Raw genomic sequence first — 27091 nt, forward strand, 5'->3', positions numbered from 1 at the left:
ATTCCTGGAGGCATTCAAGGCCAGGATGGATGTGGCTATGGGCAGCCTGGTCTGGTGGTTGGTGACCCTTCACATAGCAGGGGGTTGAAACCAGTTGGTCATTGTGGTCCATTTCAACCCAGGTCATTCTATGATTCTATGATCTGTCCTGGGACAGCAAAGGACAGCAGTGCAAATGGGCTCTCTCCTCCCAGAAAACACAGCTAGAACTACTACTAAGCAAAAGAAAGAGGCCAATTTTTGTCGCTGACATCAGAGCCTGGAGGCATCGTGCAGTTCTCGGCCTTGACAGCAGTGTGCTGTTCCACTGTGGTCACAGAGACGTGTGCATGTCCTTGTTTTATTCTTGCAGGGAAGGCACACGTCACAGCTAATTACAGCTGTGCTGGAGGAAGCAGTCTCCAGCCACTGAATGTGCTTCTGAATGCCCGGAAGGATGATCAGCCCACAGCTCTGCAGAGGGGCCAAGAACGGGGCCAAGAGCTGAAACCAGTAGAGTAGGTCTATGGATTTGCTGTAGGGTATTACAATGGGTATGTTTGAGCATCTACCACAGGACACTGTTGCTTCTGATGAGCCTTCCCAGCAGTTCCTACATGCAGTGGGGGATTTTGTTGCACAGATTTGTATTTTCACAGTACCTGGTGCATTCAGGTTGGATATCGGGACCTGGGGAGGTTCAGGGTTGGGTATTAGGAAACTGTTCTTCTCCAGGAGGGTGGTTGGGCACTGGAACAGGCTTCCTGGGGATGTGGTCATGGCACTGGGCTGGCAGGATTCCAGAAGCATTTGGACAGCACTCTCATACGTATGGTATGAGATTTTTGGGTGTTCCTCTGCGGAGCCAGGAGTTGGACTCAGTGATCCTCGTGGGTCCGTTCCAACCTGGGTTATTGTATGATTCCATGGTGCAGTGGAACTGTTACCTTTGGTAATACATCCCAACCCTGGAGCTGCAGAAAGATGGTACCAGCCTTGCACATTCAGCAGTTGTTTTTCCTGAGGCTGGAAGGCAGCTATCAGTCAAAATTAACACTGCATGAATTCCTGCAGTAAGGGTTTTTCGCTGCTGAACAGTAACAGGATGGGAAAGGAGAAGGGAAGCAGCATAGATGGAGAAAACAGACTCATGCACGAGGCAAGGATGAAGGGGGATTTTCACCTCTCAGTGGAGAGCTGCAATTTTAATGCTCCACGGTGGCTCTGATGTTGTCCCTTCTCTGCTGGGGCATTGCAAGGGTCACAGTGTCAGGAGCTGATTGACTTTGTATACAGGACGAGAGGAAATGGGCTTAAGTTGCTACAGGGGAGGTTCAGGTTGGTTATTAGGAATTATTTTCTTTCTTGAAAAGAGCAGTAAGGCAGTGGCACAGCTGCCCAGGGAGTGGTGGGGTCACCATCCCCGGAGGTGTTCCAGAGCCATGGAGATGTGGCACTGATGGATGCGGTTATGGGCATGGTGTGATGGGTTGTGGTTGGACTTGGTGATCTTAGAGGTCTTTTCCAGCATTAGTGATTCTATGATTCATCAAGTGGTCCTAGAAAAAGCAAGCAGCGTCCTGTGGGGAGGTGGTGACGTGAGAAGAACTGCCTGGTTTCACTCCAATTCCCTTCAGAAATGTTCCTCACCTCCTTGCCATCACCGAAACAATGGTGTAACGTGCATGCTTAGCTCTCAAAGTGCCTCAAGATCTGTGCAAACCCCAAGCAATGGCTGTAGCTGTGGTGTTCTGCAGGGACAGATATCCCTAATGCTTTGGTCTGCCCCAAAAAATCAGAACAACAACATGTTCCATTCTTCAGATTAATGCCTGAATCTGAATCCTTTTCTATCTTTCCTTCTTTTTTTCCTTTTTAATCTGGTGATATATATATACATTTTTTCCCCTCTGAACACAGCAGAACATGTTCCCCCCTTCACATCACTGCAGGATCTCAGCCGAGCATTTCAAAGCTTCTTTCCCCTCCCTGGACGGAGCCTTAGCAAACAATATCGATGATCTAAGTTTCTCTCCAAAATGAAAGGAGGAATGCACTCCCTGGTGCTCTGGTGTACGGTCTGAACGCGATCCCTGCAGAGAGGAGTTTGCAAATGAAATGTGACAAGCTCTTCTCACGATTGCATCTCTTCCCTAATCACTTTTGGCTGCGTGAGGAGCAGCCGCCCCTCTCCTTCCCGTAACTCCTGTTAGGATAGATGTGATCCCACTGTCATAGAATCAAATGGGGGTTGGCCTCTTCTCCCAGGTAACAGTGATAGGAGAAGAGGTGATGGCCTCAAGTTGCACCAGGGGAGGGTCAGGTTGGATATTAGGAAGAATTTCTTCTCTGAAAGAGTGGTCAGGCACTGGCACAGCTGCCCAGGGAGTGGTGGGGTCACCATCCCTGGAAGTGTTCAAGAAAAGGGTAGATGTAGTATTAGGGACTTGGTTTACTGGGCAATATTGGAGGTTGGTGGATAGCTGGACAAGAATCACAGAGTCATAGGATCATTAAGGCTGGAAAAGACCTCTCGGATCCCCAGGTTCAACCCACCCCCACCATGCCCACTGACCATGGCCCTCAGTGCAACATCTCCACCGTTCTGAACACCTCCAGGGACGGTGTATGGGAACTGTCGAATCACGGCCTGAACCTCTGATTGACCACCTGAGCTGAGTCAGCTGCAGGGGCACAGGTGAACACAATTTCACCTGAGTGACTGGAAGGGGTGGAGCCAGGCTGCACCCCTCCTAGACCCCATTTAAGGGCTGACTCCCAAGGAGAAAGGTTCTCTACCTGGAGATTACTTCTCTTGGAGCCCTTCTGTGAGCCCAGGATACAGGTAAGATCTTTATTTCATTACTCTTTTGTAAATGTGATAATCTCTCTAGTCTTATACCTATTTACCCTACAATCTGTATACCTCTTTGCCATACAGATGGTGACCCCACCATTCCCTGGGCAGCTTTGCCAGTGCATGACCATTCTTTCCAAGAAGAAATGTTTCCTAATATCCAATCTGACCATCTCTGGTCAACCATCATCTGGTGCAACCTGAGGAAACTTCAGTCCTCCCATTTCCTGAGCTGTAGTAGGCTAGAAGTATCTGGAGGGCTGAGGTGAAGTTCTGTGAAAATCAGATTTTTCCCTGGCAAAACCTGAGTGTGATGGTGATCAGTTTGTTGCCCCCTGTGCAGGAAACACCATCCAGAAAGGTGAGACATTGCTGGGGGTTGGCTTCCATCATCCCCATCCATCCCGTCTCTTCCCATAGGGCTCTTGTGCATGCTGTGATAAGCACATGTCAAATTCGATAACAGGAATTTGGATGAGCAAAAATATATGGCTCAGAGGATGCTTTCCCCTCTCACCATGAGGCTGGATGTGTGCAGAGACTTTCCTTTTTCTGTGCATGGAGGCACTTTGGGTCACACAAAGGGCTGAATCCACAGACCATTGAACACTCCCCAGAGGAGCCCTGTAGACGAGTCCTCCTCTCCCTGCAACATGAATGATATGAGTATGATTCTATGATGAATATGATTCTGTGATTATATGAAGCAGCACTGCATCATTCAAAATGAAAAGGAAGCACACACACACACACAACAAATAAGCAACCAGTTTTCAAGCTGGAAATCCATGCATTTTCCTAAGAAAGGCTTGTACTCCTCTTAATTCTTTCTAATTCTATTTGCTTTCCCTTCCTATGCTGTGGGAAATAAGCTGTTCCATTTTAATTGGGAGAATTGCAACAATAGCTTGTTTAAATGCATTTTGGGTCCACCCAGAGCAAAATCCAAAGAATACAACCAAATTAAAAGACACAGTATTACCACTGCCCCTCCCCCGAAAACAGAAAAAATGATTTCAGGATGCACTATAGGATATTACTCCTTCAACTCTCAAAGGAAAGGTCTCATTTTGTTACGTCCCCACCTCATTTCACTTGTGGAGTAATTACTGCATTTTGCTAAGTTTTTAAAATGGGCAGCACTGGAAAATCAAAAATCAAAACATTCCCTCTGACAAAGTTATTAAAATTGAAATGCTGTGACTCTGCTGCAACAGATTAATTCTAAAAAGCAATCCGAAAAAAAAAAATAGAAAAAAAATCCTATAAGTGGCTTTTGACCAAATGACTGGAAAATGAGTTCATTGAGAGTTTCACTCAAGCCAAATCTGCATTTTGCAGCATAATAAACTATTTGACCAAACATCATTTCATGTGCTAGAGTGGCCTCTCTGCTACATATCAATAGGAAGGCTTGAAGAAAGAGCATGCCCAGCTGGGTGCACTGTTAATGGGTCAATTTGTGGCTCATTTTCTGTTATCATACCATATGGGAGACAAGCTTCTCCATGTTAACTGGGAACCCTGCAGAGACAATGGGTTTCAGTGGGTTTTATTACCCCATGGCCCTGAACTTGCCTTTGCCACCCGTTGCTCCAGGAAATCATTCTGAGCACACACTGCTTGCTTTTTTGTTCTTATCAAAGCGTGCAGTGGAGTTTCTAAGGGTGGTCAGCTGCTTTATCCTCAACTGCAACCTCCCTTAGCCTCACAGCCAGCCCTACCCATGACCATGTCACAGCATCCAAGATCCTCTACGCAACCATCTCCTTCCTGCAAAGAGAGGTTGAAACATTTATGGCCACAGAAAGTTTTCCCACTGAAAGTGAGTGCGCTGAAGTATTGATGGACCCAAGAACAGGGAGTTAATTTACTCATAGAGACAATGAACTCATTTGCCAGCAAGCAGGAGCCTTTGATTGCCTCTGCTCCTACAGAAAGATAAAGTGGATAAAGCAATATTTACTCTTTTCTGCCTATGTACACAACAGATTTCTGTTGTGTTTCTTTTAATGGAGCTCTATTCTAATTGCATTTGTTACCAATGTGAAATGTTAAGCTCAGCACCATCTACCTATTAGCACTGTGTGTGATGTGCTGCATTTCTGGCCTGCTCTCTTAAACAACCCCTTCCTTTGACATGCTCTCAGCCAAGGACCAGACAACCCTCCCAGAATGTTTATATCTGGCGTCCCTTCTGAAGTCTCCCTAGAGCCAAACATGTTCACAGCTCTGCAGGATCCAAAGGATCCTGATGACGTTTCATTAATGGAGCTCATCTACCCACGGATCCAATTTTGTCTGCTCATCAGTGCTGTTGGCGTGTCGTGTGAACAGCATATGCCACAGCAGATGGCCCAGACTCAATTCCAGTGAGCAGCAGTGGAGTGAAATCGCTCATCTGCTCTCCCCTGCTTTGGATGGGCCAGGGGTGTTACTGGGAGAGAGGTTTGAGTTGAAAGGAGAAGAGATGCGAAGGAAACAATAGCTGAGCTCTGTATCTCCACTGCCTGATCCCTGCAAAGTATTCAGGTCCTTTACATTCCTTTACTCAGACTATATTACCCTACCTGCCAAATTAAAGGCTCCCTGACTGACTACTTCTTTAGAGCTGACATTCACCCACAGAAGCTGTGGATGCCCCATTCCTGGAGGTGCCCAAGGCCAGGTTGGATGGGGCCCTAGGCAGCCTGATCTGGTGCCTGATTGATTTAGTGGTTGGCAGCCCTGCCCATAGCAGTGGGTTGGAGCTGAATGTACTTTGAGGTCCCCTCCAACCCAACCCTTTCCGTAATCCTATGATTTCAAGAGACATCCCAGCTTCACTCCCTCTCCTACTTGCTGGCCAGGCTCAGTACCTATGGTTGGTGTGGGCTTACTGTTGCTTTACACTGCAGCCCTACTCCAAGCACTGAAGGGAACATATAAACAAGAGGGGGTATGACTGTTTACAAGGGTGGGTAGTGATAGGACAAGGTGGAATAGTTTTAAACTGAGACAGGGGAGGTTTAGGTTGGATATTAGGAGGAAGATTTTCACTCGGGGTGATGACACACTGGAACATGTTGCCCAAGGAGGTTGTGGATGCCCCATCCCTGGAGGCATTCAAGGCCAGGCTGGATGTGGCTCTGGGCAGCCTGGTGTGGTGGTTGGCGACCCTGCACATAGCAGGGGGGTTGAAACCAGATGATCATTGTAGTCCTTTTCAAGTCAAGACATTCTATGATTCTGCAATTTTATTATCCACTGTCCTCCAGAGCTGCAGGAGAAGTTATTTTCTCTTGGCCACATGATTCTGTTGGTCTCTGATAGAATTTGAAAGCAAACTAATCAGTCAAATGGGCTGGGCCATTGCACTCTGTATGTATTCTCATTGGATTCCTGTGTGTGGCTTGCTCCAAACACCTCCTTGGGCCCAAAGTTGCTATCTGAACAAAACTGTCTGATGAAAATGACAAGCATGTCCCTACAGTGGCCATTGGCAACCTCCCCCTGAGTCCCTCAGAACTTTCTCAGCCTTTGTTTTAAGCAGTTCTCAGTCTCTAGTGCTGATGGATTAGAATGGTTTGGGCTACTTACCTTACCTATGTGTCATCATAATGGGTTTTACGCTTTCCCAAGTGGATGAACTCATTTGGAATAGACTTCCCTAAGAGAAATCTTTCCATAAGTTCTCCAACCACGTCTTTATTAAAGAGCTTGGTCAAGCTTCTACCCAACCTTCCAAGGATTTCCTCTGTATGTGCCCCATTGCCAACATCCAAATGTAGTACAACATAAATCAGAAATTCATCCTATTTTCCACCATGGCTGGTGGTGTGTCTACCTGCCACGTGATGCTGATAGAGACTAGCTTGTGTCTTGAAAGCACTTGTCATTTGGACCTTTCTTACTTTGCTAATTACTCAGGTCAGTTAACTTGGGAGCCCTCCTGTGTTCCTGATTAAAGCCTTAATCCCAGAAACTTTGGCACTGAGCAGAGAAAATCCTGCTTTTTTTTTTTCTCATCAGATTTCCCTCTAATCCCACCTAGCCATTCTTCACCCACACAGCCTCAGAGATCGCACCATTTCTCACACCCGAGTTGGTACCTCCATACATCAGTTGACATGTCAACCCACTGCTACAGCAAAGCAGAACATACCCCTTGAGTAAGACCAGCAGATAAACTTTTCTCTCTTTCCTGGGATTTGTAGATTAGTTCATTAACATTCTAGACCAGGCTGGTCAAAGATTTGGATGGTGATCAGACAATAGTTCAACACATCCAATTTACAATGCAATTACATTTTAATAAGTTGTGACCCCCGAGGCAGGACCTACCACCTGTCAGCTGAGATCCAGCAGGTGACCTCATCTCAACTACAAATAGATGCTCTGCAGCTGAGGAATCATCAGTGTAATAAAATATAACCTCTTGTAGTTGTCCAGCCAGACCCTTACTGTCTGACCTCAGCAAGTAGTGGGAACCAGATGCCTCCATTTCCCTGCAGGTATAATTGGGGCCTTATTTCTGGCCTTGCAGTGATGCTGTAGAGAACTGGGGAGTCCTTTGGCCCCCTTCCCACTGGCCCAGCAGGGAGGTAAGATACTTTAAAGGAAGGGGAAAGTGAGCAAAAGCCAAGTGTTATATACCCCCATCTCCCACCACGTGGAGCTGGGCTTAGAGCAGCCTCCAACGCGCTTCACCTGATCCTGACTGTAAGTAAAAGATTGGCTGCAACCATTTAATAATTAAAAAATAAAAATCCATCTACAATCCCTGATGACAAATTCCAGAGAGGGTCAAATTCCTTTATGAGCATGAAACTAGAGGTTTTGTGCTCACGCTGCCTTATTATACCCAGCTCCCTGTACTGTCATATGCATCCTAAGAACCAATTTACTATGTCTCTCCCTATTTCTCCAGCAATATTAGGAGCAAAACATCTTCTAAACGTCCTTTCGCAACCATAGCTGTTGTTTCTTTTTCAGTAAACATTTGCTTAGTAGTGCTTGGAGACCCTGTCCTTGCTGAAGGGCCAAAGGATCCAGGCATCCACTGAGGATACAAGTGGATTTTGGTGGTAGTTTACAGGGAATAAAGACTGAATTGCTTGTTTTCTTTGTGATAGAAGAGGGCAGACGGTCTCCTGAGCTATGCTGGCTGCAGGCAAGGGCTGAACAATGCTTTTGCTTTATTTTTCTCAAGGGACATCAGTAAAACGTCTGATTTAAATGAAGAGAGCCAGTTGCTCCTGAAAGACAACCATAACCTGGACAGAAATCTCCCACACAGCTTATTTTTCCTAGAATATGATTTTTTGGGGAGTATTTTGGGTGGGGTTTCATTGGTTTTGTTTGCTTAAGCATACACGTTCAATTTTCTCCTCCTTGAGCCAGAGGGGTTAACACCACCTGGAGGAATAACCGTGGGGCTCAATCTACTCACTGTGCTTTGGGTCATATAATCATAGCATCATTAAAGTTGAAACCTCTGTGATCATTAAGTCCAAACATCAACCCATCCCCGCCATGCCCACTAACTGTGTTTCTTCTAAGCGTGCTGCTTTTCAATGCTGCTATGCATTATTCTTCCCTGGCTGTCTTCAGCCCCTATTGCTGAGCTGTTCAGACACTGGAATCTGCTATGTCAGAGCATCTTTGCTCTAATCTCTGGCTATGGATGTGCAGAGGCCTGTTCCAATGGACTCCAGGGGATTAAGCAGTGGAGTGTAATGAAGAGGTTTTCTTCTTCCAAACTCCGGAGGAGGAGATAGGTCACTTGGAGTCAAACACTGTTATCCCAGGGCACTTCAGTGCAGCAAATTCAGTTCACCTGTGAATAGGCCTCAAAGTCAGTGCTGAGAAGGGACAGCAGCAAAAGCAAGAGACAGGCAGAGCAGCACTGGAGCTCCTTTTCTCCCCGTGACCTTTATTTCCATCCTGCAGCCCTTGGCAGCTAATTTTCCTTGAACTGAGAGCAGATGCTGTGCAGGGGAAGTGCATTTTTCCTCTTGGGATCCCTTTCACCTGGACAGAGACCTTCAAACAGCTTACAACATCCTGACTGTGCAGATCCAATTCACTTCTCTTTTCTATTGCTTCCCTCTGGCTACCTTTTCTTGTTTTATCCCTTCCTTCCTCGTGGATCTGAGTCCCCTTTTTCTTCCTTTTCTGCCTTTTTTTCTAATTCATGCTTCCAAACCCGCTCTTAGCAGAAAGGAGGGGGAGAAGGGATACAACCCCAAGGGTACGTTCCTCTTCCTTATTTCCAGTCCTTCAGAAAAGAAGCAGGACAGGGGAGAGAGGAAAGAACGCACCACGTTGAAAGCCCTGGCAGTGCATTCCTGCAGCTTTCCTAAATGCCAGGGGAATGTTATCTGGCCTTGCACACCAGGAACAAGAACTTGAGCCTTGTGAAGTGTAATAAGGAGAACGGCGCCTAATGGAAAAATCATTTGCTCGTGGCATTTAATTAAAAATGTAAATTTATGGATGGCCCTGAAATCATCAAATGAAAAGGCAGAGCCGCATGAATTTTGATTTGATTTCCTCCATGGGCTTTCCCCTCATCCTCCAATGCTCCCTGTATCCTTAACCAAAGAGGTGGCACATGGGGAGGCAGAGTGGCTGCCAGGCTGTCCTTGGGGTGTCCCCAGCAGTGATGCACGCACATGGTGTTTTAATTCCCTGCACATCAGCTGCTGGTCCAAGTGGATGGCAGATGGGGCTGTGCCAGCTCCATCCATCCCCCTTTTGCATGGAGCATGGAGGTACAAGTGGTTCTTGGCATGGGCCTGGAGCTTGGTGATGTAGCAACACGTTCCTGGAGAGGTCACCCATCCGGAAACCCACGCTTTATGTAGAGGACTGGCACTGCTTTGTGCCATCCCCTGCACACAGCTGAAGGCACTGTGCAGATTCAGTATAGTCATAGAATCACACAACTGTAGGGGTTGAAAGGGACAGACCTCTGGAGATCATCCAATCCAACCCCATCACCTCCTACCAGGTGCATGATTCCCAGCACAGTCACGGACACAAAACCCTCCAGTGAGAGCACTTTGGTCCCTTGCTGTGCTCCAAAATCCACCTCGAGGTGGTTTAGAATCACCAAGTCTTGCTTCTTGGTGCTATGATTCACATCATTTAGTACTACCTCTTCCCACAGACTCAGAGGTGGGAGACACTGGGACTTGTGGCACAGCATACATTATCCCAGGTGTCCATCCTTGCTCATCATGAATACTTGGCCATGCTTTGAAAAAACAGTTTCCATTTTCAGAGCTGCTGTGCTCAGAGAGGTGGTTTTGTCAGGCAACCCAGCTGGTCTCGGTGGTTGGACTTGATGATCTTGGAGGTCTTTTCCAACCCTAATGACTCTATGATTCTATGGTTTTTTGAATTGCAGCTGGCCAGGTAGAATTTGGAGTTGCTTCAACCTTCCCATTCCCAGCATGGCTTTTGAGTCTGACACATGGACTCTAGGATGTGGGGTGAACAGGTCCTGCTGATCCCAGCAAAGACTTTTTCTCAGAGCAAAACCACAGCAAGGCCATGGCAATCCATGTCTATTTCTCACCTGTTATTTGCCAAGCAGCTGCAATTAGAACAACAGTTAACAGTGTTAAGTTGCTCCAGGGGAGAGTTGAATATTAGGAAACATTTCTTCTCAGAAAGAGTAAGAATGGATTGGAATAGGCTGCCCATGGAGGTGAAGTCATGACCCCTGGAGATGTTCAAGAACTGTGGAGATGTGACAAGTGGGGACCTGGTCAGTGGGCATGGAGGGGGTGGGCTGAGGTTGGACTTGGTGATCTCAGAGGTCTTTTCCAATCTTAGTGATTCTATAGTAATAAGTGTTCAAGTGATAGAGAAAAATCAGCCTGCTTAGGAGGGTCTGTCCAAGCACAAAGGTAGGTGTAGTGAAGATAACAGAGCCCCATTGCAGCCAGAAGTGAGTGCTGAGCACTAAAGAAGAAAGTAAAATAGAAAATGGGAAAGGAGAGAAAGAGAAGGTGAACCTTTTGGTATAAAGGCCAGACATTCATGCTTGTAATGATCCAGCAGTAAGACTGGAGCTATGTCCAAAAGGATATGGACATGGCTTTCTCCATCACAGCCCACATTGCACCAGGCACACACACTGCTCCGGTGCCACCTCTCACCTGGAGTGGCAGATGTAAATATAAGGTGGCCTCTTCCCCTAAACTCCCCCTCCCCAGTGCCACCTCTACAAGTGGACTGTGAGCCAGCAGCAAGGAAAACCCTATGATTTCAGCAAGTTTCTTTTAGAAAACCTCGATGTTTCATGAAAACAGCTTGCTTTTCCATAGACTAACTGCAATGCATCCCTGTAACGAGTTCATCAGTTCTTCCACCAGCTCCAGGATTTCCCCTCTCAGGTTGCAATGACAAACCCAGAGCAGACAGTCACTTCTCAGGGGCTGCCTCAGGTTTCCATGGAGCGTTACTTTACCCCCTGTTTATGTTAGTGTATGTGTCTAGAATTTGGACATCTTTTGCTACCTTCCAGGCTGCTTTTGCTTTGGGGTAGAATGGGCCTTGAGATTCAAAATCCATCTTGATTTGACACCAGCAGAAGAGGCATGATGTGAGCACAAGTCATGGAGTAAGCAGTGCCTATCGCCTCCCACTTATGGCTCTTTGTGGGAGATGTTTGCCAGCTCCCCAGGTACGCAGCCGACTGCCTGGCTTATTTATACATCCGCCTGAAGTGGGAAGAAGAAATCTGTCATTAGTGTATGGGAGATGCAGGACACATTCGTCCTGCTGAGATACTGCCCTGATACATTTGGAAAATAGCAAGTGGAAAGGATGTCCATCATTTCAGCCTGCCTCTATTGCTGGTTCTCCAAAGGGACCAGGGACAGCTTCAGCTGTGCAAATGAAATTCAAGAGACTTAATAACATTTTAGTGCATGCTCTCAGCATTGAGGGTTGGGTGTTTTTTTTTTTTTCCCCTTCTCAGTTTGCTTTTGATGATTATAAATGGAGGGGATGTCATTTACTTGTACAGCTGCAAGGCCAGGTCTTCAGAGATGGTAGGGAGGATGGGGGAGATGATTTTATCAAGAACTTGAAAGAAGGCATAAAACATATGCAGGTGTGCTGATTTCCCAGACAGGTCTAATGAGCTAACAGTCTAATCTATCAGCCTGTCTCAGAGGTGATAAAAGTCTTCGTGGCTCTTGGGATGAAACTGCACTGCCCATCATCCCATCCCCAGCACTGAGCTGTTTGGGTTATTACTGGAGGAGAGAGAAACCCGGTTATGAACATCTGCCCTGGAGCTGCCAGTGAGAAATGTGCACCTGAGGCCTTCACTGTTGTGTGGTCTTCATAGAATCACAGAATCATAGAATCACAGTCATAGAGTCATAGAGTCACAGAATGGTTGGGTTGGAAGGGACACCATAGCCCAACCAGCCTCACCCCTGTCATGGGCTGAGTGACCCCCACCAGTTCAGACTGTCCAAGGCCCCATCCATGGCATTGGGCACCTCCAGGGATGGGGCACACACAACTCTCTGGGTAAATAATTTTCTCATAGAATCGTAGAACAGATTGGATTGGAAATGACCTTAAAGATCACCTAATTCCAACCCCCTGCTATAGGCAGGGATGCCTCTCTCTCATACTGAGCCTCTCTGCAGTTCTGTAGCTAGAGCACTAGGCTAGAAAAATTCTCTTCACCTTTCAGACACCACTGATCTCCATGCAAACAAACATTTTCCCCTGTGCTGGGCTCTCAGAAAGTATGCCGTACACAAAGCTATATTCCCCTCCTCCAAACAGAATGTCTTCCCTCAGTCAGGCCCTCCTGCTGTCTCTGCACTGTTCACTTTCTTTCCAGATCTCTTACTGTTCTGCTTGTTTGGAGAATTGCTGGATGGTGCCATCAGAGAAAGATGACACCCCAGATGTCCCATGAACTCAGTGGAGAAATACTTTGGAAATGCAAGCAGCCAGCACAGCCTGCAAGGGCCTTTTATAACTTTGCAGCCAGATCTCTCAATGTCTCTAAGTTCAGCCCGGGGCTCAGTTCACAACGTCAGTGTCTATTCCCCACTTTATCGCTCTCACATTTGGAAGACCCTTAACAGAATGCTCGTGCTGGGCCTAGAGCAAGGTCATGGGATGCATAGAAGCCAAGGAAAGGATGTACGTAGAGGCTGAGTGACTCCAGGCTTATCCCTGGGGTCAGGCTCGTACCTCTCCTCATCCCTGCCTCCCTGGGAGCCCGGGTTTGGTGCTGTACAAATGGCTTCACGTGCTGGATTGTATCCTCAGCAGAATGGCCAAATTTCTTGGCCATTGGCCCATTCGTTAGCCAGATGCCTTGGTGACCTACATACCATTGCCTGCACACAAGAAGGCGTACAGATACTTCCCATTTCGTGCTGCCTTACTCATTCTTTTCTTTCACTCTCCAAAATTCCATCCTCCTATTTTCCTTCAGCTTCTGTTCTTTCAGATTCTGTTAGGGAAGCGTGAAGCGTAAGAAAGAAGAACTGCTTAATGAGTGACTCTGTGTCCCTAAGAGATATTGACAGGGCAAAGTGTGGAGCAGAGCAGGGATTGACAGCCCCAGCAGACACTGGTACTTTGGTACCTACAGCAGGATGCTAAAACCAAGGAAGAGGTCTAAAAGGTACCACTAGTAGTGGTACTGGTAGTGTGGCCAGAGCTGTAGGGGTGCATAGCAGGCACAAGCTGGAAAGGAAGAGAATGAGAATGAGAATGAGGAAAGCCCATATGCAATGAACTCCCCCTCCCCAAACCTCCCCTGTCAGACCTTCACCCCGCTTCCTTTGGCCTTCAGAAGGAGTTTGTGCAAGAACAGCACAGCTCTGACAAATCTTTCCCTCTTTCTTCTTTCTTCCAGCCACATCAGGGCTGGCTTGGAGCTTCAGGCTCTTCCCAGAGTGGGGCATGATGTGCTGAGCAGCTGAAATATGGTCCTTTCTTCCTCCTGGAATGGCATTCTCCTGCCTAAGTGGAGCTTAGCTTAATGGCTACCAAACGTCATAAAGGCTCCTCTAAAGACTTTTGGGAGCCTAAACTCCATCAAAACCTCGAGGAAATAGGATATTAAATGTCATGAATACAGTTTCCTAATTGCAGAGGGTGTCTGCTGCCACTGTCAACCCCTCTGCTTCCAAACCCATTTCTGAAGCCATCCAGCAACATGGGGTTTCCTTATTTTGGAACGTGAGCATCAATGGGATGAAAATAGGAAAAAAGTACGTGATTTTTTCTTTCTCTCCCCCCAAAAAACTCTTTCCACTTCCAGCAAAGAGAAGGTGGCAGAGAGCTTCTAATCCTGAAGCAGTCGTCCCATTTGTTATTGTAGCAGCCGGAGCAAGCTGAAGCGACGGCGATCTGGAAATTGGTGTACCTGTGCCAGCAGTTTTTATCTGTTAATAATATTTGTAATTGGGTGACTTTTATTAAGAAGGAGGAGGGGAAAAAATCTTGCCTGGAGATTTTAACTCGGTCAAGTACCGAGCCATCTTCCTTCATGCTTTTTTAATGATCCAGGACCAGCATCACAAATTTTGCCGTGTCTTTCTTGAGTGGAGTTGTCTAATGAAATCTGTGTTTGTCTGTCACTTGGACACACAGGCACTGACTTGCTCTTGCAGTGGCTTTTGTTATTCTCATGGGTGCTCAGGCGGGACAGAGTCATAGAATCAAAGGAGCGATGAGGTTGGAAGAGAGATCTCAGGTCCCCAAGGCCAACCCCCAAACTATCCCACCGTGCCCTCTGACCACGTCCCTCAGTGCCACATCTCCATGGTTCAACACTTCAAGGAATGGTGACCCCACCACTCCCTGTGCTAACAGTTGACCACTCTTTGGGAGAATGAAATTTTCCAAGTATCCAACCATCCCGAAGGTCACCAAAGGGAAGCCCAACCTCTCCCGTTGGCAGCAAAATGATTATTTGGCCTTCTGTACTAATCCAAGTTTCTGGAGATGCTCAGAGAGACAAGTTTTCTCTCTCTTTTTGTCAGGCTTGCTTTTTGTGGTCTTCTCACAGCCTTGCAAGTGACCTCTGGCACAGCAAGGAGCGGTGCAGGTGGATGGGATGGAGGAATTCACCCCTCTATCTTCTAACCCTGCCTTTCAATTGCCTGCACTGGGCAGGTGAGCTCAGCTCAAAGGCCACAGCATCCTCTCTGCACCAAACACCAATGACTGCGGGAGGCCCTGGTCACCATGCCCTGAGTTGCACTGTGATAGGAACAGGTCCAGCACTGCCTGAGCTGGGTCAGGGAGGAATCAAAGGGAGCTGTGCTGGTGGGGAGCTTGGTAGACACAAAATCCTCTCTTTGAAGAGTATATTTAGGACTCCAAGGATACCTGGTGAGCTGTTTCCTTGGCAACACAACATCCTCTGCCCCCAGAGCTGAGGACTCACCCCACACACCTTCCTGAGCGCTACACACAAGATGGAAGGGTGACCTTGTCCCTGTCTGACTCATGACAACCAGAGAGGTGCATTCATTGGCCAGACCTCAAACTGCAAATGATACTGAAAAATGAGAACGGCCGCAGTTCAACACTGGGGGTGGCTGCAGATTTTATTGAGCCAAACTGGAAGGAAGTGTGGAAATCCCACATCCAAAGGGAGTGGATCTTCACCCTGCGTATCCAGGGACAGGGCATCCACCACAACTCTGGGCAACCTGTGCCACTGCTCAGGGCTCACCTCCAGCCTGTCTCAGGTCTGCTGCAGGCAGGGAGAGCCAGGCCACTTTACCTGGGCAAGCCCAAAGTCTCAATGACTACGCGGTCTTATCAGGCTCAGAGCATGGCAGCTGACTATTTGCAACATCCTGGATCTCTTTTTGTTAGAGCTTTGGGGGCTATGTACTTGTTCTCTTCTCATTAACATAATTCTTCTTTTGAGGGAGCTGAATAAGATTGGCAAACAAAAGGATTTCTTCCCAGCGATGAAATCAAGCTGACAACTGTAGGATGCAACCTAACCCAGATGATGAAGCATCTAGAGGGATGAAGAGTATTTTTCCCTATATATCCCAGCCTAAAACCCAACCATGTCTCCATCACAGGGAGATGGATGCTGTCAGGCTGTGTGGGATGCTGCCAGGACAGACCGACCACCAGGACCAGAGTGGAGGAGATAGTTTCTCTGCTGATCCCTACCACTGTAGTGTGTCAGGCCATTGGCTGGTTACCAGTGTCATAGAATCATAGAGTCATTAAGGTTGGAAAAGACCTCTAAGATCCCCAAGCCCAACCCACCCCCACCATGCCCACATCCCACGTCCCTCAGTGCCACATCTCCATGGTTCTTGAACACCTCCAGGGATGTTCACTCCACCGCCACCCTGAGCAGCCTGTGCCAATGCATCACTACTCTTTCAGAGAAGAAATGTTTCCTAATATCCAATCTGAACCTCCTCTGGTGCAACTTGAGGCCATCACCTCTCATCTCATCACTGCCACCTGGAAGCAGAGGCCAACCCCCACATCTCTCCAACCTCCTTTCAAGGAATTATAGAGCACCAGAAGATCTCCCCTGATCCTGCTCTTCTCCAGTCTGAACAATCCCAGTTCCCTCAATCTCCCCCCATAGGACTTGTAGTCCAGACCCTTCACAGCTTTGTTGCCCTTCTTGGACACATTGCAGGCCCTCCATGCCCTTCCTATCCACCAGTTTGCCCAGGGACTGCCGCAGCCACATAGATCTGCATGTGGACATCACATCTGTCCACGGGGATCAAATTCACTACGAACCCAAAAGCATCTCCCTCCTGGGGCAGAGGGCAAGCCCCTTGGCAGATGCAAAACCAACAGAGAGAGGCAACTCTTCCCTTGTTACCCAGCTGAGCTGCACAGCTAGACACAAGAGGCAGTGGGCGAGACTCACGCGGGCTAATTAAACACCAGACTATTCTTTATCATCGCTTGTCGTTGTCAATGACGGCAGCTGCCTGTGATGGCACGGACCAGGTCAGTCTTAATTAGCCACAAGATGAAGTGATAACCTCGAGGGCCATGGCAGACCCAAACAAGGCGAATCCTCCCCATCAAACCAGCGGCGCTTCAAAGGCTGTCAGCTGAGATGTGCACAAACTGGGGAAAACAGAAGTGACATCAGAGGAGCAGGGAGGGAAGAAGGGAGGGAGAGGAGCGTGGGGCTTCCACCTTGAGATGTGCCAACAGACAGTGCCTGGCTGGGGGTGGGAGTGGTGGGGGATCCCATCACCCAGAAGCAAATGAAGTCTGGTGTCCCAAAGCTTTGTCTCGCCTGCTGTGGGAGGGGGAGATGGGCAGTCACAGTGATGCTCATTTCCTACGGAAAACAGGCTGTGAATTCCCCCTGAGTCAAGCTGAGTGTGGTTCAGTTCCCACTGGCACAGAAACAGTGATTTGCCTGCCTTACCCTCAGCATCTTCACATCCTGGGCATGGTCACACCTCAAGTGCTGTGTTCAGTGTTAGGCTCTCACCACAAGACAGGCCCTGGAGTGTGTCCAGAGAAGGGCAACGGAGCTGTGAGGGGTCTGGAGCACAGATCTTATGGGGGGTGGCTGAGGGAATGGGATGGCTCAGTCTGGAGAAGAGGAGGCTCAGGGAAGACGTTATGGCTCTGTACAACTGCCTGGAAGGAGATTGGAGCGTGGTAGGGGTCAGTAGCAGCAATAGGATGAGAGGTGATGATGGCCTTAAGCTGCACCAGGGGAGGTTTCAGGTCAGATATTAGGAAACATTTCTTCTCTGAAAGAGTGGTCTGGCACTGGCACAGCTGCCCTGGGATGTGATAGGGTCACCATCCCTGGAGGTGCTCCAGAACTTTGGAGATGTGGCACCGAGGGACGTGGTCAGTGGGTATGGTGGGATGCGTTGTGGTTGGACTTGTGGGATCTGAGAGGTCTTTTCCAACCTTTCCTGTGTCTTTTTACCTCACTGCGTAGAGCAGGGATCTGCTGCACCCAAAGGAGGCAGCTCTGCACAGCACAGGGCCACCCAGCTTCACCGAGCAATTCCCATGAGCTCCAGCATCTCAGCAACACAAAGCCAATTTGCTCTCATGAGAGGGTTGACCCCAGAGATCACAATAAGAAACAACAAACCAGAATACAGATGAGTCATCTCTTTATTCACGTCTTATTACGTCTTAGAAGCTCACTCTCTAAAAATGCAGATTTTGCCTGGGTGAAGCATTGTACATAACTAAAATATTTCCCACCTGATAAGAGTGGTGTACAGCCATCACAGCTATTTTAGAACTTAAGTGTACCACCTCTGTACACACACGTGGAGACAAACAGGAGGCACACAGAACTCCCTTCTCTCCTACCTTGCTCAGCTTCTCCTATGCGGTACCATGCAGCCTCAGCCATGGGAAGCAACGCAATGGCCCCACCATCCTGGGTGTCATTGTGCCAAGTGGGAGCTCTGGGATGCTGTGACCAAATTTCATACCACAGTACTAGAAATGGGGCTGATGCCCACAGCTGATCCAATCCAGCTCCTCTGCCTCCCAAACAAGCCTCAAAGACATGAGGAAGAAGGGCTCAGCCTGTTCCTTAAGGGTGTTTTGGCAGCTGCTTGGCCTCAGAGCACTAAGGGTCCCTTTCTCCTCACTGGATCACAATGAACTCTGACTTTTGGACTGACAGAAAAGAATCATCATTTCTCCTTCATCCAGAACAGCCCGAAATAGCTTGCGATGACTTTGGATCTCTCCAGGCTCCCTTGGGAGCAGCAGCAAAGTTATTCACCCTGCCATCAGTAAATCTGCCGGCCAGAAGAGCTAAAATCCTTCAAGCAGTGTCCTCCAGATGCCCAGGGAGGAGAGCAGGAGACAGGACGCCTGTTGTGCTATTTGATAACCCTGCTGCTGTCCCCCCTAGAGCTGCACCAGCCCTCGTTCTCCCCGCCATATTGCTGATGAATGAAATACCCCAAATGCCATTTTGCACACTGACCTCAAGGCCATTAATGAACTTTTCGATGTCAAAATCTATTCCCCAAGTCACGTTCCACCCAGTCGCTTGCAGCTACGCCTATATTGGTTTCTTATCCAGATGAGGCCATGGGAACTTCTTTCAGTCTGTTCAGCCCCCTACGTGCCCCTGTGACATGATTTTGGGTTCTTTCAACTGGAACTCTCCCAGTCAAGGCTCTAGTATGACAGAGAAAACATAGAATCATGGAATATCCCGAGTTGGGAGGGATATGTAAGGATCACTGAGTCCAAGAACCACAGATATCTTTAGTGACATCTCTTCTTCCATATGGAAGTGATGATTTTGATCTCCTTTCTAAAGCCATTTGAGATCCCCAAAATAAGGGATGCCTTATAAGAACAAGATCTTACTGTCACAGTTGCAAAGCAAAAGTACAGAACTAGTAAAGGATTAATCCAAAGCCACAAGCTGGGTGGTCTAATGAGAACTCTTAGGTCTTAGGGGGAACGATCTTAAACTGAAACAAGGGAGATTTAGGTCGGATATTAGGAGGAAGTTTTTCACTCAGAGGGTGGTGATGCATTGGAACAGGTTGCCCAAGGAGGTTGTGGATACCCCATCTCTGGAGGCATTCAAGGCCAGGCTGGATGTGGCTCTGGGCAGCCTGGTGTGGTGGTTGGCGACCCTGCACATAGCAGGGGGGGTGGCACTGGATGATCATTGTGGTCCTTTTCAACCCAGGCCATTCTATGAGAACCAGAGATGAGCCCAAAGCACACCAATTACAGTCCAGGTAGTATCTAGTCCTGGTCAGTTAATGCATTCAGTGGGGAAAAGTATGGTGTGCTTTGAGTCAGATCAGACGCCCATCTGGCTCAGCTTATTGCCTCCCATGGCACCAAGGTGAGATGCTGTTTAGCAAGATATGTGAACCAGACCCTATTGGTCAAGTTTTTTTTCCCATACTCCTCCCACACACCCATTTTTTTCTGTTGGGGATGCTGAGGGGACACCCCTGCCTACTCCCTCTTGTTTTTGTTCATGCCGTCCATGAAATGATCTAATCTATGATGGGTTTGGATGTGCCACAGTCTTGACTACCTGGGAAGGAATGTGAGGAATGAGGTTGAGGTTCCTGTCTTCACCATTATGAACAAAGCCAGCAGCTCACCAAGCACTGTGCTCTCTTTGTGGTCCAAGAGGGAAAACCATTCCCTGCACAAGCACCTGCAGGCTCCTGCTAGCCAGGGTCCAGTCAAGCTGTGACACAGCATTTGAACACAGTTTGTTCCACCCAAATCAATAGCTATTTCCTTCTGTATGTGACCTCACAGCCCAGCCAGGCTCAACTGCTGCTTATTTGTGACATACACTGCTTTCCATCTCAAAGGCTGTGGCTTTTGTAAGACCCATGGGAGGAGGAGAATGTGAATGGGAGACAGAAAAGAAGGAAACTCTGCAAGTTATTGGTTTCCAATCCAGCCTCCTCCAACCAGAAGCCAAAGAGGGATGGTGATCCCCATGGGCACGCCATCTGATACAAAGCTTGGCTTCACACCAGGCAGCTTTCTCAGCCATCTTAGTATGCCCCACCAACTCTGAATGCTGTAAAAGCATCAGGGGATGATGGAGAGCAGCTCATAAACCCAGGAACTTCCATCTTTGTCACCATCATATTCTTGTCATGTCATCATTATTACTGCTATTAGTGGAAGCAAAACAGTGAAAGACTACTCCAAGTCTTACTACTACCAAGAAAGGAGCAGCAATTTCTTGCATAAGCAGTAGGGAACTGGGGAGGTCAGGTAGGAAGTGCTGCATGTAATCAGATCCAGGATCCTCACAGGCTGTCATCCAGCTCTGATATTCAGCTAGAGACGGTCAAGAAAGCTGAAAGAGCCTTTTTTCCCTTCATGGACATTGTGCAGACAGAAAGGACCTTGGGAGCAAATCCTTCTGGAAACCTTCCTCCATCCTATCGCTCCTGTCTCTACCTTGCAGCAAAAGGCTAATTTGTAGTGGAGCTGGGAACTGGTCCAAGACATTGCATTGCCAAGCATCTGCCTTGACCATGGAATTTCCCATCCTCACCACTATCTCCACCTCTTGCAAGCTTGTCTTTTTTTTTATGCCCCTGGCTCAGCTGTGAGAAATGCAAGAAGGTATTTGTGAAAGGAGGTTGTGCCAAAGAGGATGGAAGGGCTGCATTTAATGGGCACAGGCACCCACAGAGCAGCAACAGAGTCTGCTTCTCCATTCTCAGCTCCCAGAGCCAGGGACCCAAGGCAAAGCAATTGAGGGATTCAAGTGTTTTAGAGATTTTCTGCAAAGATTTTCACTTCAGTTGACCTTTAAAAGGCAATTCTGTTGCTTTCGTAGCTAAAGCTGACCGGTGGGGGACATTGTTAACATTTATTTTCCTGTTTTTGACTTGTTCCCCATCTTTTTTTTCCAAAATTGCCAATTTAAATCCAGCCCAACCTGCATCAACTATAAAAAAATGAAGGTAGTGACTCAGGTCTTACTTCCTCCATGCACGTGTTCTTGGTCCAGCTTCTCTTTGTCCTCTTTGTCTTGTATAACCATGAACACTCCCCAGCCATTGGCCTCTTTTCATAGAATAGGATCACAGAATCGTTTGAGTTGGAAGTGACCTTTGAAGTCCATCTGGTCCAACTCCCCTGCAATGAGCAGGGACACCTACAGTTCCATCAGGTTGCTCAGAGCCCGGTCCAGACCGAAATCACGGACACAGCAGATCATGCCACACTTATGTTCAGTGGCCTTCTGGCTCCCAAACCACCACCCCTGAAGCACAAGCCCATGATTCTTTCTCCTCACTAGCCCACAAGTGACTGTCTTGCCAGGTAGGTTCAAGGGAGTGAAAGGAGCTGTAGTCTGGTGGTAGTGGAACCACCATGGAAGGGATTGTAGTGTGGAAGCAACTGGTGCCTCTTGGTCAAGCATTTAATGTATTTCTTACTTGAAGCACATTAAAATGTGATGAGTCAGTGAATGGAACCTGGAAACTTCACTGCCTCCTGTGCCAGTGGTTCCCCAAATGACCGTACCAGTGCCTCCCACCGTTTATGTGTTATGGTATCATTGGCTGTTGTGTTTTGAAGTGCAGAGGAAGAGCCACATAGAATCATGGAATCATTACAGTTGGAAAAGACCTCCAAGACCCCCAAGCCCAACCCCAACCCTTCCCACCATGCCCACTGACCACGTCCCTCCACGCCACAACTCCACAGGCCTTGAACACCTCCAGGTGCAATGACTCCACCACTTCCCTGGGCAGCCTGTTCCATTTTCATCATCTGCTCTTTTTCGCTCTGATAGCTGCCTCCTGGCCTTGGAATTTCACCTCCACATTTCTTACAGCCCTTTCCTCCTGCCATACCCCAGCTTATGGAGCCATTACCCTTGGCTAACAGAGGCCATTCTGCAAAATCCTCCTCGTAGCAGCCCACAGCACAGCTCTGTGGGGTTCAGAACAAAACAGGAGAACCCCTGGCACAAGAGGCAGTGAAGTTTCAAGATTCCAGTGGTCCCTCTATCAAGGACTACTGCCTCCCATTGATGCTTTGAGTTCTTGTCTCGCTCTGACAAGGACTGCTTTGGTTTGGTGACAGCACCAGGTCACGTGCAATGAGAAGGGTTGAGATGTGGCCTCACTGGGGAGGAGAGAGGATGCACACCAGCAAAATCAGGGCAAAGCACAGGCTTGCTTAGCCCTGTGGCCAACAGCAGATGCCAAAGGAGGAACAGGAAAACCAACCAGCACAAAGGGAGAGTTTCCACATTACTCTTTCTGCTCTTTCCACTTAAGTGGTACTTTCATTTAGTTTCCTACGTCTGATGGCTTTTTCCCTTTTTTTCCTTCCCAATGAATTCCATGGAACACCCTGACATCCTCAACATCCTATAGAAGCCATTGCTTTAGCTGCCTGCTGTACAGGGCCACGTGTGTTGCATGTTTAGAAGCTGCCACTTGTTACACCCTGGTTTTCATCCTGTAAAAGACACTGAAGAACCAGTATTATCCATCTCTGAGTGCATCCTGGTTTTATAGAGCACCCTCAGCACAGTCTATGTATTTGTGTGATTAGTTGTGCCTAAAAATGGGAGGAAACACACCTGTCTTATAGCCTAAAATGCTCTAAGAACAGTCACTCACATCCCACTGCTTTGTTTGCATCATACCTCCTCTAATGAATTAAGGCTTTAAAAGACTAAAAGGGCAGAAATATTGCCACCAAGTAAATTACCTTATCTTCCCCAGCTGAGAACAGTGTAAAATGGGCACAGGGAACAGGTGAGCTGTAGAAAATCACACAAAAGGTGCATCGATTTCTCTTCTTTCTTCCCCCTCCCTCTTTCCCACCTCCCAGCTGGTGCCAAAAAGGAGATATGAGCTGCTGGGACTTCTAAGAGGATGAGTCACCTTCTTTCAAGCCCCTGCAACTTGACTTAAAAAAAAAAAAGTCAATGAGAGAAAAGCCTCAGTAAAGTGAAAACTAAAGTCAGTGAAAGAAAAGCCAGCAGCAAGTGAAAGCTGGAAGATTCGCTCACCCGGTGCAGAGGGGGAATTATTCGAGGAAGATCTGTTAATGGGAGCAGGGAAGAGATGTAGGTTTCTATTTGGTGGAGATGGGGTTTGAAATGCACTTCTGCTCTAACCCTGGGTCAGCCTGGTGGGGTGAGGCATCCCCTCATCACCCTCTGACCCTCTTGCAGCTGAAAGCACAGGGCATGAACCAGGGCCGTGTAGAGCTCAACCTTTCCTGAGCAGGATGTGGGTGCCTCCTGTGTGAGCAGAGTCAGGGAGAAGGATGGGTAACAGTGTCAGGTATGCAATGGGAAGCAGCCAGCCCAACCAAGGCACCCTCTGCAAGGCGGTGAGAGCGTCATGGATGAACATTATATGCCTCTGCTGCAAGGGTAAGACAGAGGGGAGGTGGCCAACAAACATCTGAGTCCTTCCATGTAACAAGAGGTAGACGCCTTCAATGATTTGCAGGGAGCTTGCAGAAAAGGCTGCCAGCCAAGAGGATGTGGAAAGGACATTTGTCCCCTTTGCCTTCTTCCTCCATCACTTTAAAGCCTCCCAGTGCCCATTTCATCATCAGCACTGACTCACAGGCAGCTCTGAGGAGGCATTTCCCCCAGGAGACCCCTATGGGGGCTCTGGTGACTCACGAGGTCCTTTGAGCTTGCCGGCTCCCTGCCCTGCTCTGCCCCTCAGGAAGGGCAAGGAGAGGATGCTGCCTCCAGCCTGTATCCCTCATGCATCCCAGCCCATGGTGACCTCTCTGGTCCTCCCCCTGCTGACCCCCAGCTGCTTCTCAATGTCCTATTGCCAATTCTTCATGACTCTCATCACTCTTGACAGCTGCCCAAAGGAGAGTGCTAGACGCTGTGGATCCTTGCTAAAAATCACCCATCCCCTCCAGTATCACTGATCTTGGGCTCATACATCCCAAGCTGGGAGGGACCCACAAGGACCATCGTGTCCAAATAACTGACGATCCAACCATGGCCCCTCATCCATTGCCCTTGGTTTCCTCATTGCCAGGGCTCAGCCCTGCAGGTCTCCCAGGATTTAGTACAGCTTTGTCACAGCACTCTCTTTCTGTATGTATACAGATGCTTGTGTTGTGATACAAAACTGACAGAGCTGTAGATGATCCTGTTTGTGGTGGGGGGTTTGGACTAGATGGCCCTAATGGTCCCTTCCAACTCAAACCATTCTATGATTCTATGAATTCCAGCTATAGAATGCTGTGCCACTTCCACCACCTCCTGAAAGCTGCACCTCATTTGAGTTTGCCAACTGCTCCACAAGCAAACCTGATGGCTTCCCTCCTTATGCTGAGTGCAGCACCAGGGTTTCTGTACCATGTCCTGCCTATACCCTGCTGTAGTTACAGAATACTTATAGGATATCCACTTTAAATGAGGATGGGTGCAGACATGCCAGCATTTTTGGTTGTGGATTTGGGAGAGGCTCTGATCCTTCTCCAAAACAGAACACTGGATTCCCCATGTAGGCAAAAGAAAGGGGTGGAATGCTCAGATGGCCTCGGGGTCTGATCCCATCTCCTCAGTTAGACATCTAAATAAAATACACTGAATCAGTGCCTTAATCATGGTCTTCCTAGCAGTGCTCATTATCACAGCATCAGAGTATGTCACAACCCATTAATTAACTAATCTTTGCATCCTTTGAGTGCATTATCCCTACTTACAAATGGAGAGCTAAGGTTCAAAATGCTTAAAATCAAAAGTTTCCAGGAATGCTTGGTGCTCTGTTTCATGCCTGATCTAGATCACTTCCCACTGCAGGAAGAGTGTTAAAGGGCTCACAATGGAAGTGATGCCGCCTTCTGCTCTTTGTGGCACTAATTACTATATCCCCCATCTCACAGAATCATTAAGGCAGGAGAAGACCTCAGAGATGACCCAACCCATCCCACCATGCCCACTGACCCCATCCCTCAGCGCCACATCTCCATGGTTCTGGAACACCTCCAGGGATGATGACTCCACTACTTCCCTGGGCAGCCTGTACCAAGGCAACACTATTCTTTTGGAGAAGAAATGTTTCCTAATATCCAACTTGAACCTCTCCTGGTGCAAATTAAGGCCATTACCTCCAATCCTATTTGTACCCTTTCATGTGTTTCTTCCTGACCCTTTTTCCATCCACCTCTTTATGCATTAAGTGCCTTAGAAATACAGTGTCAGGTTCCTGGTTGGTCCACGTCCATCCATGGTTGTGGATGTGACATGCTCATTCCTGCTGAGGAATTCGTAGGATGACTTGGTAGGATGACTTAGCCCCAGTCCCAACACCTCTCCTCATCCTGTTTGTATCTGCCAAATCCACAGATAAGTCCTGCAGAGAATCATTGCCTTCAGATGGGAAATGAGACCCACAACTTCTGGGTAACTCTCTAAGTAGAGCTGCTCCAAGCTACACCACTCATACTCACTGTAGACCTGAGCATCGCTTCCTCAGGTGAGTTTACACCCTATGAAGGTGGTGTTATCCAATAGCAATCATCAGCTGTACAGCTTCAATTGACTATGAAATGGAGAAATTCCCAAATGGGAGTGCAATCTGTGAAGCACTTTTTGATGGATGTTTAATGTGAGTATTGACTATCAGGGCTTTTCTGCCTAATAGGTGGAGTGGATTTATGTGAAGGCTCATTGTTCAGCTTTCAGTGTCATAAAGCAGCTCTGTTTTGATTACGGTGATTTATTCTGCTCCGCTGCGCTGGCTGTAACAGCTTAAAACTGATTCAATTGCCTATTACCTTTCCCCCCCTTCCACCTCCCCAAACAATACAGCTGCATTGGGGACTTCATAGATTTTTCAGATAAGCACAAAAAATCCATCACAATCATTTTGCTGGCCCATGAGCTTTAGGGACTAATTCCCACCTCAGATCCAATACCTGTGATCAGACAAGTACCTCTTCTTTAAGCTGAGCACAGCCCACCTCTGTACAAATGTCACCAGCAATAGAGCCTTTATCTGCTGCACCTATGGTCAATTATCCTCTTCATTAAGAAAGAAAAACCACCTTTTCCTGCTCTTATTTATCTAGCTCAAACTTCCATGCACTGATTCTCGTTGTACCAAAGAGCCTCTGCCACTGATTTCTGCTCTTCTTTGCAGGTGTCCGCGGGTTGGCATAAACCCACTCCCTAATCCTGTCTCTTTTAAGCCAAGTACAGCCATATCCAAAGCAGGTTCCCAATCCTTTAGGTAAGCCTTGGCTCTTTGAAACCTCTCCTGTTAACTTTTGATCCCAGATTGGACACCCTCTTCCCAAAGCCTTTGCAAATGCTACCAAAGCAGAGGTGGGGTAGCCTCCTTTTTTTCACTATAGCATCCTTGCGTCGCACACTGAATGAGACCATCACTTGCAAAATTGCCAGAGATCTTTCTTCCTTCCTAAGGGCTCAAGTGCTTTAAATCCTTGAAACACATATGGTGTCTTCAATTTTTAAAAGTCTATTGGGGGAGCGTGTCAGCGATTCACCATGGAGGGGAGCAGTGCATTGTTGATGCAAGAGTATCCCTTGTTCTCTTGACGAGTCCAACTGCAATTTGGGATATCAGCCTATGGTTCCTGAAAGCAGGATGCAAACCCACATTCAGCCTTGTTTTGCACATTGTCATATACAGACATGCTTCCCATGTTCCCAGCTGGGTTCCCCTCTTTCTTTAATTCTCAGTCCGGGGTCAAACAGAAGTTAGTAGATATAGAATCAAAGAATCATAGAAT

At 47.8% G+C, this 27091-nt stretch overlaps 2 long non-coding RNA genes across 2 annotated transcripts in view; one reads left to right on the plus strand and one right to left on the minus strand.

Moving 5' to 3' along the window:
• Positions 1 to 1846: 1846 nt before the first annotated feature.
• The window catches only part of LOC121113227, a 53998-nt gene continuing 28753 nt past the window's right edge, over positions 1847 to 27091 (minus strand). Inside the window, exons 2-3 of the long non-coding RNA XR_005859807.2 lie at positions 3354 to 3482; positions 1847 to 2072 (exon numbers count right to left, since the gene is read on the minus strand). This is a non-coding gene — a long non-coding RNA (uncharacterized LOC121113227). The remainder of the gene's footprint in view (positions 2073 to 3353; positions 3483 to 27091) is intronic.
• LOC112532399 lies at positions 2734 to 26569 on the plus strand. Its single transcript, XR_003075098.2, has 3 exons — positions 2734 to 2824; positions 25683 to 25812; positions 26479 to 26569. It is a non-coding gene; the product is annotated as an uncharacterized LOC112532399 (long non-coding RNA).

The sequence above is a fragment of the Gallus gallus genome, chromosome 4, assembly GCF_016699485.2.
Source record: "Gallus gallus isolate bGalGal1 chromosome 4, bGalGal1.mat.broiler.GRCg7b, whole genome shotgun sequence".
Classification (NCBI taxonomy): domain Eukaryota; kingdom Metazoa; phylum Chordata; class Aves; order Galliformes; family Phasianidae; genus Gallus; species Gallus gallus.